The sequence below is a fragment of the Macrosteles quadrilineatus genome, unplaced genomic scaffold (genome assembly GCF_028750875.1).
Source record: "Macrosteles quadrilineatus isolate MER2022 unplaced genomic scaffold, UCM_ALF_1.0 Scaffold_9__3_contigs__length_116548681, whole genome shotgun sequence".
Lineage (NCBI taxonomy): Eukaryota > Metazoa > Arthropoda > Insecta > Hemiptera > Cicadellidae > Macrosteles > Macrosteles quadrilineatus.
Window position 1 is genome coordinate 108,730,159 of NW_026542602.1, and position 12,623 is coordinate 108,742,781.

A 12,623-nucleotide genomic window follows, 5' to 3' on the forward strand; every position below is an offset into this window, starting at 1 on the left:
AGATCGGGGGGGGAATCAAAGTCAAAGTGAAGTTATCTGATGTAAGTAGAAAATAAAGATCGACAAAGTCGGACGCGGTACCTATCAAATTCCCGGTGTCACGGAAGTAACGTTTGATAGCAGAGAAAAACATCTTTATCATGGGGCAAGATGAAATGAAGTGATAATTATTTCTATGGTTACTGTTAAATTGTTCAATTTAATACGAAATTACTTTTTAAATCACCTAGGTAAATATACTTTGCAATAACAAAAGGTAAAGACAAAACTCAATTGGAAGTATTTTCTTGTTCAAAACATGAGTTTCTGGTTTAACAATAATGGCCATAACTTAAATCTGCCCAAGACTAAAATATTAGAATTTTCCGCTTCATCAAATTGATCTAAAGAATTCAGTTCCTGACACCTTCATTGCCCTTCCTGTCTAAAACTGTAGATTTTTTCGGGACTTAAAGATTCAAGATCATTTAAATGGAATGACCACTGTGACCATTTATATAATAAATTGAAAGTTATAATTTAATCTCTGAATTATTATACAACTTGCAATGAAAAAATAGAGATATTAGAACACCATTTTTATTCCTTATAAATTATGTCCTAGTTTCTTGAGCTGGGCCACACTCTGTATGTGGCTCACTAAACTATGTTCTTTTGGAGAAAAAATTGGCTATAGACCAGGGCATAAAATAACATGTTAACTGGGCGAAGCATGTGTCGCCCAGTGCTGAGATTTTGTCGCCCAGTCGCTATGGGTGGTGCCGGCATATTTTTTTTAATGATGCACATTTTAAATGTATTGGAATTTAAAAAGTCTTCTAGAGCGAAAATTGCACATTGACGATTGAGGAAACACGTTAAAAATCATATTCTGTCATAATTATATCTACAGATAATTAAAGATTTTTTTACTCATATACTTATATATAAATTTGTAATTATCATTAAAAATTTTTTATGGTTATGATTTTTACCCGTATAAAAATAAAAAGTGGAAATTACATTTTAGGTTTTACGTAGATATTTTAAACATGTTTGTGTTCACAAATTGTTTAATGTTTGTAGTACATTAGTACACTTTAGAAATTGGTATGATTTTAGCCCAAGAGGTTGTGAAAGAAGCCTTGGGCTGTTAAAGGATACGCAATTAAGTGAGATTATGGACTATTTACAAGCAAATACAATCGGAAAATTCATGAAAAGATGCGTACCCCCCCCCCCCCCCCAGCAATCGGTAAGTCCGACACCACTGTCGCCCAGTGGTAATTTGTTGCTGACCAAGTTGATGGGTCTAGCTCACCATAAATCATTCCCTATGTTTGACTTGGTAAAAAGGTTTGTGTATTCCACACTCCACAGAATTTAGTAATATAGATCAGTGCAATCTGTAGGTGGCTCATATCAACTACAAGAATTTTGATGAAAAGCCGGCTAAAAATTTAACATGGTGAAGGGTTAGCTACACCTGATCCATATAAATATGGGCTGGCTTTTTACAGTAGCTATCCAAGTCAATGGTTGCAAATAGAGTTGCTTCATGGATACATATAATACATGGATATTTAAAACTATATTTTACAAAATTGAAGTTACCTGTGGAGAGGACTCCAGCAAAAACCCAGCATTGGCTGTACTTTACAGGTTTCTTGGAGCTGTAAAACTTCTGCAGGATCCGGACACTGCCCACCCACTTGGTGGGAGGAGTTCCTCCGTCAAACTTGGCAGTCCAGTTGCCCATCAAGGCTCCGTTGTCATCGGGTGAGTTGACCTGAGTGTAAATTGGTAACATGAGACCTCTCTAACACCATGTCTCCCATCACACCATTTTTAAGCCTTGTTTACATTGGTCAAGTTGGATTAGAAGGGTGGTTAGAAAGGCGAGTTAGTACTCTACCGTCAACTTAACTAGTGTAGACAATTAAACTAGTCTAATGACAGGCGAGTCGAGTGCCAGACCCAGCTGGCGGACGAGTCAAGTAGTTTTAGCGGGGATGCAGCCACTCGACCAATTTTGAGCACTTTCCCTTCCTTCACCACCCTCGGTCTGCTGTCTCAAGTCGCATTTCAGCAGTCTTGTACGTCTTTTGGATATAAAGTTTATATAAATAAAATTTTAACATGAAGTGGTTCTGTCTGATGGGACATAAAGTTTGTTGAATTGTATCGTTAATGAAGAATGTTTGTGGAATCTCGCAAGCCCTACTTGCAAAAACAAACAAATGTGACAAACAGCAATTGACAACCATGTAGAAGATAATGGGAATGGAAGAGGGTTTGGCTTACAAGAAACGAAGCAGAAAATTAAAAACATGAGGTCTGCGTACAACGAATGAAAAGTTTTAAAAATCTGGCAAATTCCCAATTTTTCTTTTCTTCCATTCATTCATAAACCTTCTATCTACTGACAAATGATACACCCTTTTCAAGCATCTTCAAAATGTAACATGTATATTTTACGTATAATTTACAAAACTGTACATGTAATAATCAAAACTTATGTAGTCAACTTGGCCCAATTAACTTTACCAATTTTAAAAAACATGACAAGTAAGCTTAGCCGAGTAACTGGGCCGGGCCAAATCGGCCGAGCTTACTTGACCAATATAAACCAAGCCTCAGCACCTTGACAAGTACTCTGACCAAAATACCCTACTTTTTGTAACTGAAATTATAGTTTTCTTGAGATTTGACTAATACCAATGAGTCAGTGACTGGGACGGGTGGTGTCGTCCTGTAATCAAGCTACTGAGGTGACAAATTGTGGATATTTATAGACAAGCATTGTGGATGCGATGCTCCCTGATGTGGATTAACATCCGCACTAAGTGAGTACTTCGACTATATCCGCAATACTATCCTGATATTGAGGCCAATTAATTGATTAAAAGGAAAAATGTGGTTAGGATTCCCCTAAAGCTGTAGGTTCCTTAGTTGCCATTAGCTGTATGAGCTATTAATTAACAGCTGTGTCTAAGGAACATGTCGGACACACTAACAAGACTACAAGATCACGAAACTCTTCCTACACACATCCTTCACTCATATTTGGGTTAAAATAAGCACATAGTTGCGTCCCCATCTTATATAATTGTGATAATTGACAATAACTGGGTCTGTACGTATGTTATCAGTAAACTATTACATTGAGACAGACAGACAATGTTAGGTATTTTAACCTGAATGGAGTCAAAGGTGATTAGAATTTAAATAGATGTATTTTGTACCTTTGACCAATACTGATGAAACTTCTGAAACTGGTAATTTTTTTTTTATTTCCCTAATAATATTTTTAAGTTACAAGTCCCTTTTATCGTAATGTATTTCAACACAATATATGTCAATTTTTAAATTAATAAAGAAGATATATGTCCTTCTCTATACTCAGAGGTATTGTGTGCAATCTATATATTAATTACGTAAGGCGATTCTTTGCGTCAAAATTGTGGGCGACTGGGATATGGTAGAACGACGGGAGAGGGCTCAAATTAAAGGTTTCTATCCTGTGACGGCGGGGAAAATGGTGGAATTCTCAAAATGTTTACATAAATCTAGATATAACGTAAAATTTTCTCCATAAGAATAGCATTGGAAGTCATACCCAGCATAATTTTGTTTACATTAATATAGTTGATCACGCTATATTTCCAAGCCAGTATTCAATACCATAATTTATAAAGAACGTTCACCAACTCTCTCTAATAAACTGACCAACTCGGAAAAATTTCGGCAAATTATGAATGAAAATATTTCTTTGAAAATACCCCTGAAAATGCCAGATGACATCGATGATGCGGTGGAGTTTCTTAATTCTACAATTCAAACGTCTTGCTGGCAATCAATACCAGGCGACCAACAAAATAACTTGAACCATATAAACTATCCAGTTGAGATGAAGCGGAGAATAGCGGAGAAAAGAAGACTAAGAAGAATATGGCAACAGTCGCGTAACCAAAGGGATAAAGCCAATTTAAATAAAGCTTCTCAAGATCTAAAACGAGCGCTAAAGAATCTTAAAAATAAATGGTTTTGTGAATTTACTGCAAATTTGTCTCCAACTGAAAGTACCTACAAACTATTCTTTGTGGAAGGTTACTAAGACAATGAAACAACCTAAAACTCCAGTACCCCCTCTACTTAAGCTCAACGGGTCATGGGCCAGAAGTAACGAAGAGAAAGCGACTTTGTTTGCTAACCACCTTTCATCAGTGTTCACGCCAAATACAAATTTGAATAACGACTACCAAGAAATTGAAGAATTCCTCGACTCCCCCAATCAGATGTCATTGCCGATATCTCAGTTTCGATCTTCTGAAGTGATAAAAGTAATTAAGGGGTTAAAACTGCACAAAGCCCCTGGGTATAATTTTATCACAGGAAAAATTCTCAAAGAACTTCCAAGAAAAGCAATTTTATTCTTGACCCTAATTTTCAATTCCATTTTGCGAACTGAGCATTTCCCTACTCAATGGAAAACATCTGAAATTATAATGATTCAAAAGCCTGGAAAACCACCAAATCAAGTTAGTTCGTACCGGCCTATCAGTCTCCTCCCCATTGCCTCAAAGGTTTTTGAAAAACTTCTTTTAAAGCGCCTTCGTTTTGTGATTGATGAATCAAACTTGATTCCTAATCACCAGTTTGGATTTCGGCAAGAACATTCTGCCATTGAGCAGGTCCATCGGGTGGTGGATGTTATCAAAGAGGATATCGAGACAAAGAAGTTTTGTTCTGCTGTGTTCATTGACGTGAGTCAAGCGTTTGACAAAGTTTGGCATACTGGTTTACTCTATAAACTAAAACGTAATCTTCCTCACACATTTTTCAATCTCATGAGGTCTTACCTTTTCAATCGACACTTCAGAGTAAAATTTGGTGATATTGTTACCCCACTTCACGAAATTCATGCAGGAGTTAACCAAGGAAGTGTATTGGGCCCCGTTTGCCGTTTGAAGTCTTTGGGTCCCTGAAAATCATAATGTCGAAATTGCAACATTCGCTGATGATACTGCTATTATAGCCTCTCATGAAAACCCTGTTATAGCTCACAAATTTTGCAGACTGGACTCGATGATATCTCCGATTGGCTAAAAAAATGGGGGATCAAAGTAAATGAGAGTAAATCGGTCCATACAACCTTTACAACAAGATTAGACACGTGTCCTCCAGTTACCCTAAACAACGTTCAAATCCCACAGTGCAATGAGGTTAATTAAATACTTGGGCTTGACCCTTGATAGAAGACTCACTTGGAAAAACCACATCTGGAACAAGAGAATTTTGTTAAATTTAAAATTTAAAAATCTTTCTTGGCTATTAAATCAAAATTCTAAATTAACAACAGAAAATAAATTGCTTTAATATAAAACCATTCTAAAACCAGTGTGGTCGTACGGTATCCAACTGTGGGGGACATCCAGTGAATCCAATTTGAACATCATCCAAAGATTCCAATCTAAAGTTCTAAGACACATTCTCCAGGCACTATGGTTCGTCAATAACGAAGTAATTCACAGGGACAGTCGAACCACAAAAGTCAAAGAAGAAATTTCAAAATTAAGTGTCAAAATTAGAGTACCATCTTAACTACCTTGCTATAAATTTATTGGACAACAGCAACTATACATACAGATTGAAAAGATGCCATGTTTTGGACTTAATTAGTCGTTTTTAGACTTCAAACTTTGTACCAAATATGCAAAGTTTGTGTGTTAGCTCTATTGTTGGATAAAGACTAACTACTGTGTTGAAATTTTATCAAATTTGCTTATTGTTCTATTTTTTGTTGAACAGATTGTAAATTAAATAAAATGTTACAAAAAAAAGTAGTCAATACACGCAATTGGTTTATTTCTTAGCCAGTTAACTCTGCAATGAACTAGCTGTATACTATATTAAAACCAGGGATATCGTTACCAATAATTGAGACTTTTTGAAAACCAAAGAACTACATTGAGACTTTTTGAAAACCAAAAGCCAAACCAAAGATTTTCGTGTCAACTGTCAATACTGGCTTCGACAACTGGGAGATACTGTTTACTTTGTATAGTACTTATTTACTTCCCTAAAGTTTCATCACGATCGGATAGTCGTTAAGTAACGCAAAAAGGACAAACATTGTATTTAATATAGATAACAACAACCAAAGTAGAGAGACTTTTTAGACAAAGATATCTTGTACAGGCATATACATTTTGACAAAAATAAATTATTTGATTCTTAATTTGTTAAAATACTAAAATAATTTGTTTTACATTTTGAGCTTTTTAGGAACTTATGTCCGTCCCTACATGCCACTTCCTCATTAAACTCACTAACGTCGTAATTTTCCACCCAAGCCACTGCAAGGAAGCACAATTTGTCAAGTAACTGTAGGAAAAAGATTAGTCAAGACTTTGCATTTATTAAAAGTCCCTTGATCTTACAGGTGGGTCCACTAAAAGCTACTGATCTTTCTCAGGATGAAATGATTAAATCTTCCAATTTGTAGGGGAGTACTAAAACCACTTAGCTAAGCAACTTATTTTACTATAGCTTGTAATACTCAAACAACAATGATTGATGAACAAGAGCCAAAATGAATCCTCCCTCTCAACTGTTAGTACTCACAGCTGCACTCAAGTGCTCTAGATATCGTGATAGGGTCGTTGCAGCTGGAATTTTTTTTTTCATTTCGTTTTGTGTCGATAGAGCCAAGGCCCCTCGACTTCAACCCGGTACCTGTAATTAAACACACCCCATGGCCAGGCCCCATGGTTAAAGGGCCCCATGGTGCAGGCCGGAGCATACGCACCAACCTTAGGCACACCATGGGCGGATGACTTAAGGTCATCAGGCTCACCGGCTGCCGAAGCAACCCTTCGGAAAGAAGGTTGCCCCTCAATCCTAACCAGGGATACCGGTTACTTGGTTTTACGTCCCTCCAACTGGGCCATCAGGGTTTCATTACATCACCGAGTGAGTTTTTGAAACTTTACTTCACTTGTGAAGTAGGTAAAGAAGTTGTATACATCACGCTTGGGATAGGGAAGTTTAACATGGTGGGTTATGTAAAGATTCTTAATTCATAAATTTTATTCTATTTAAATGTAATAACGTTACATAATGGCGCTGCGGACAGGATTCATATACTTACAATAACGTCATTGTATTGTTTGTACTGATTCTTTTATTCAACCCGTACAAAGAAAGGGTACACAGCTAAATTCATAAAGTTGTCCTATATAGCGTGGTATAAGAACAACCGAAAATTGTAGTGGAATGCGCATCTGCAACCGCAGGTAAAAGTGGTTAAATGCCGTGTTTGGTGTATACGGCTTAATGGGTTCCAGAACAAAAACTCAAGCCTATCCTTTTGGTGTACATGAGAATGAGGAACACCCTCTCTGACTTTCTATGTAATTATAAATTATAAATGTATAGGATATAAGAATAAGAAATGTATTGCCATTGACAATGTTGTGACATAGGAATAGGCATTGTCAAATTACATGATTTTTATCAGCAATTTATGGAAGTAAATAACAAAGTTTGCAATCAGACCAGTGTTTTTTCTTATCTAAACAGTAACTATTATTTGATTGGCTGTGTTTTTTGTACTCAAATATCTATTTTTAGTTCCTGGTTTCGAAACATAATTTGGCAAAACACGTATTTATTTATTATACATCTTGATCGGAAAATAACACATTGGAGGTTAATTTTAATCATAATTGAATAAGAAAAACTTTTAAATAATATGAAACCCAGCAGCCGTACCCGTGCTTTGTATAGGAGAGGATTTTGGAGAGAAAAATAGTACACAATAAATGTCCGCAACAAACCTTTGAACTACATTTGTACACGTCACACTATCTCCTACAGGCTAGTAGCTTTCTTTGACTATTGAAAAAAATCAATGCTAGTAGTAAAAATTAAAAGTGTGACAATTCGAATCATTTCTACTTTTGAACCGTTAAAAGAAAGCATTGTATTTACAGCTGACTTCATTTAACATTCTGTTATCTACAATCTTTCAAAAATGTTAACATTGTGAAACTATGGAAAACCATGGGGCGTAACTCAAAGGAAATGTTATATGTTAAACGAAATAAGTATATACGTGTTATCCAGGTACAGAGCTATCTCTTGGATTTATAAGATAATAAATCAAAAAATAAAGAAAATATAAGTTGATTGGCTTTTACAAAAGGATAAACATTCAAGGAACATTATTTGAAGTAACCTTACATACTAAGTCTTCATTCTTTATTGTAAAATTCACTTCGTTTGTGGATACCTATATAAAATAAAAGTACCTGGGGACCAAGCTTTGCTCGGGGAAAATCATTAGTTCACTCTGTAGGCAGTCTTAGTATTGGAGATACATAAATCCATTCCCAAACTCCACACGGCTCGCCTTAACTACGTCCTACACCATTTCCTACGTCATGGACTTGTTTCCCTCCAATCCCATAGCACTTTAGGATTGTAGATACCTTAATCTAATCGTTATTAACAGTTCCCACACTCCGGACAGCTCGCCTTGGATACTTCCTTCACCACTTCCAACGTAGCGGACCTGTTTTCCTCCCTTCCCATCGCATTTCAGAATTGCAGACACCTCTTAATCTAATCGTCATAACAGTTCCCACGCTCCATACTACTCGCCTTTACTACTTCCTTCACCACTTCCTACGTCGCAAACCTGTTTCCCTCCCTTCCCATTGCATTAAAAATTGCAGATACCTTAATCTAATCGTCATAAACAGTTCTCACACTCCGGATTACTCGCCTTGACTACTTCCTTCACCGCTTCCTAATTCGCAGACCTGTTTTACTCCTTTTCCACAGCATTTTAGGATTGCAAATACCTTAATCTAATCATCATAAACAGTTCCCACGCTCCAGACTACCTTAACTACTTCCTTCACCACTTCCTACGTCACGGGCCTGGTTCCCTCCCTTCCCATAGCATTTTAGGATTGCTCATACCCTTATCTAATCGTCATAAACAGTTCCCACACTCCGGCCAGCTCGCCTTGACTACTTCCTTCACCACTTCCTACGTCGCGGACCTGTTTTCCTTCCTTCCCATAGCATTTTAGGATTGCAGATACCTTAATCTAATCGTCAGAAACAGTTCCCACACTCCGGACTACTCGCCTTGACTACTTCCTTCATCACTTCCTACGTCACGGACCTGTTTCCCTCTATTCCTATAGCATTTTATGATTGCCTTTACTACCTCCTTCACCACTTCCTACGTCGCGGACCTGCTTCCTTCCATTCCCATAGCATTTTAGGATTGCAGATACCTTAATCTAATCGTCATAAACAGATCCCAGACTTCGCACTGCTACCCTTGACTACAATTGTATCGAGTAATCTTCAGTATAATCTTTGCTCAATATTAACAAGTGATGTTTTTCCTTTTGTACTGTATTTCTAATTTGCTAGCATACTGTGGGTAGTTAGCTTATCATGAACACATGCTACAACTTCAAGTCTTTTGTTTACTCTTTCCTTGTTATTTAATTCAGCCAACATGGTTACATCTAGCAACCCATAAGACTAATGTAAAAAATAAATTGATTTTCGTTTCATTTTTCTACGTAATTAGATTTTTGTTGGCAGTTCTAACTGCAGTAAACTCGTTTTTAGGCCAGAAATAAACTATGTATAACATTTGAAGAAAATCGTCGGAGCCGTTTTCGAGATCTTGGTACAAGCAAGCAAGCATACATACATACATACAAGCAAACATTGCTCGTATTAGAATATAGGATAGAGAAGTAAGATTTCACTGCACAACGAGCTCAGGAACCCCGAGAACCAGCAATAATAAGTTGGAAATAACCGGCCGTTCCTTCAACTAGATTTTCCATTCTTATAGAACAGCTGAAGCCAATTTTATTGTTAGTTTTGTCCGGTATTCGGTAGATGTCGTGTTTTGTTTACAATTTTTTTCTTGTTATTTCAGTAATTTAAAACCTCGTTTAACCAAATAAAACTATCTAATCATAAACAATAACTCGTCCACTAGCTTATACATAACCAAACAGTGAGACATAAATAATGAGAAACTATCCCTAAAATAATATAAACAAATTGTAAACAAAATATGACATCTACAGAAAACCGGACAGAACTAACAATAAAATTGGCTTCAGCTGTTCCATAAGGATGGGAAATTTACTAAGGGACTATGTTTTATCTATGCTTCAACCATCCGGCTCGCTAGTCGCTACCCCAGATCGGTCGGTAGCCCATCAATGGAACCCGTTAAGGCTCGCCCCTGCAATAGACGCGGGAAAACTATTTCTGTGCTACGGCACGGCCCGCGCAACACCGGATACCGTTATCGTATAAGTTGGCGCTGGAGTCTACTAAAACTTTCTCTTTTGATGAGGAAGACTCTTAAATAAAAATATTAATAACGGATACATATCTATATGATACATACCTACCTGATTTGTTAGTTTCGTTTTAATTTCATGTGTTTATATATTTTTTCTGTTTTGCATTTCCATTTATATTTTCAGGATCATGTTATATTATGGCTATGTATTGAACTTAACTCTAATGAATGATTTTTGTATTCTGTGTTAGTAATAGTACTGTTTATGTTCTTATTTCGTTTTTTTTCAAATGGTTTAAAGCTTTTTAAATTATACCTGCAGTTCTGTCTGGTGATCCATGGATAGTGCAAACGACAAGAGTTCATTTATGTCAGACTTCTGATACCATTTATTTAATCTAGTAGTAGCATTGGTTTAAAGCTTTAATTTAAATAGCTGTGTTAAGCTGTGAAATTTGTGTTTTAGCTATAGCTTAGAACATCTGTTCTAGCTTCTGCTCTAAGTCTTAAACGTGTCGACATTTTAGGTGAGTACGGTAACGCCAAATCCTGAACATATAAATCAACAAATCCTAAATTGACACATAGACCTATTCACGTCTTAAATTTAAATTGAAGATTCCACAGGATTTTAGAGTTCCAAGATTTGACTAGCCCTTCTAAAATGTTAACATTAAAAATTTGGAAATTTGGACGGGGAATAACTAGAGGTGACTAGGCCTACGTATTACTGTAATTGAGTAATTAGAAATTATAGATAAAACATAGTCTCTTAGCTATTAACCTACAGAATCAGACCTATATTGCTTCGGTAGTTTAGGTGTGGTTAAAAGAACTGGGCGCTGGGAGGCAAAACGCGATAATTCCTCGGACGATTCGGTAACGGGGATATTCCCCGCGAGCCGGGTAGATGCAGGGTGACGTCCGCTCAATTACCCACCCGAACCAGTTTTGTCCGCCTCACCCACGTCCGGGGGAAACACGGCACCATACTAGGGCCGTATTCCGGGGGAGACGTTCGGGATTTTGCTGCGATAGTGGAAGACGATATTAATGTTACGAGTCAGGCAATATTTAAAATTTTGGCACGATTGTGCCAAAAAAAGAAGAAAAAGATGATGTTCCCGTTACCAACATTAGGGAGATATTCTAAACATCATGAATATCCGTACCACGGGAGATATTAGGGGTTTGGTTGCAATCATGGTAGACGATGACAATGTTTCCGTGACTGCGTGAAATATTCACGATTTCGCCTAGGTCACGGAAGACGATGAGGACTCCTCGGAAGATGCCATACCAAGCCCAAGTGTAAACTTGAGTAGTGGAAATAGGCCTACCTATTTTAATGATTACTATGGGAGAGCGGGCACTGGTGAACAAACTTTTGGGGGGCCGCAAGTTCATATTGTGATATATGCTATTTCATAATCTAAGTATTTTGACGATTGCAATGCATGTTATATGATGTTAAAAGCAATAAAGACATTTCATTTCATTTCATATCGCTGCCACTACATAGTTGTGGTTCTCTGATTATTTTCCAGAATGTGGGTCAAACTAGGAGGATTGTAAAATATTCAGATATAGGACAATTCCTATACTTTACTTCTAGTACTGGTGAATTGATATGAATTAAACCATTGACTATATAAACAAACACTAATAGTCAAAATTATTAAATTTCTTTTTATTAGTTTCACGACATCGAAGTTGTGGCCAATAACATTCAAATTTCCTTAAACGATTTGGTGGAATGGTTCACAAAATGGAGAATAGCCATAAATCCGATGAAGAGTGAAGCGAAGATTTTTACCCTCCGAAAACCTCTAGATCCTCCAAATTTAGAAATTCTAGGTGAACAGATTGCATGGAACCCTCCTGACCAAGCAATAAAATATTTAGGTGTATACTTCGACCGAAAGTTAAATTGGAAATTTCATATTAATAAAAAATTAAATTTGGCTTATGGCAGATTATCAAAATTGTTTCCTTTAATCAACAAAAAATCATGTATGTCTATGAAGAATGGAACCCTTTTATACAAAACACTTCTACGTCCACTGTTGTTATACGCCTGCCTAGTATGGGGAACTGCTTCACCAAGCTCAATTCGCAAACTGCAAACATTTCAAAATAAAGTTTTAAGGATAATTCTAAAATGTCCCTGGTATTTTCGAACCCGTCAAATACATTTAGAACTGGGAATAAAACCTATAGAAGATTTTATCAAGAAAGTTACATCAAAATTTTTTACAAAACTTCCATTAACCAGCAGCATTGGATT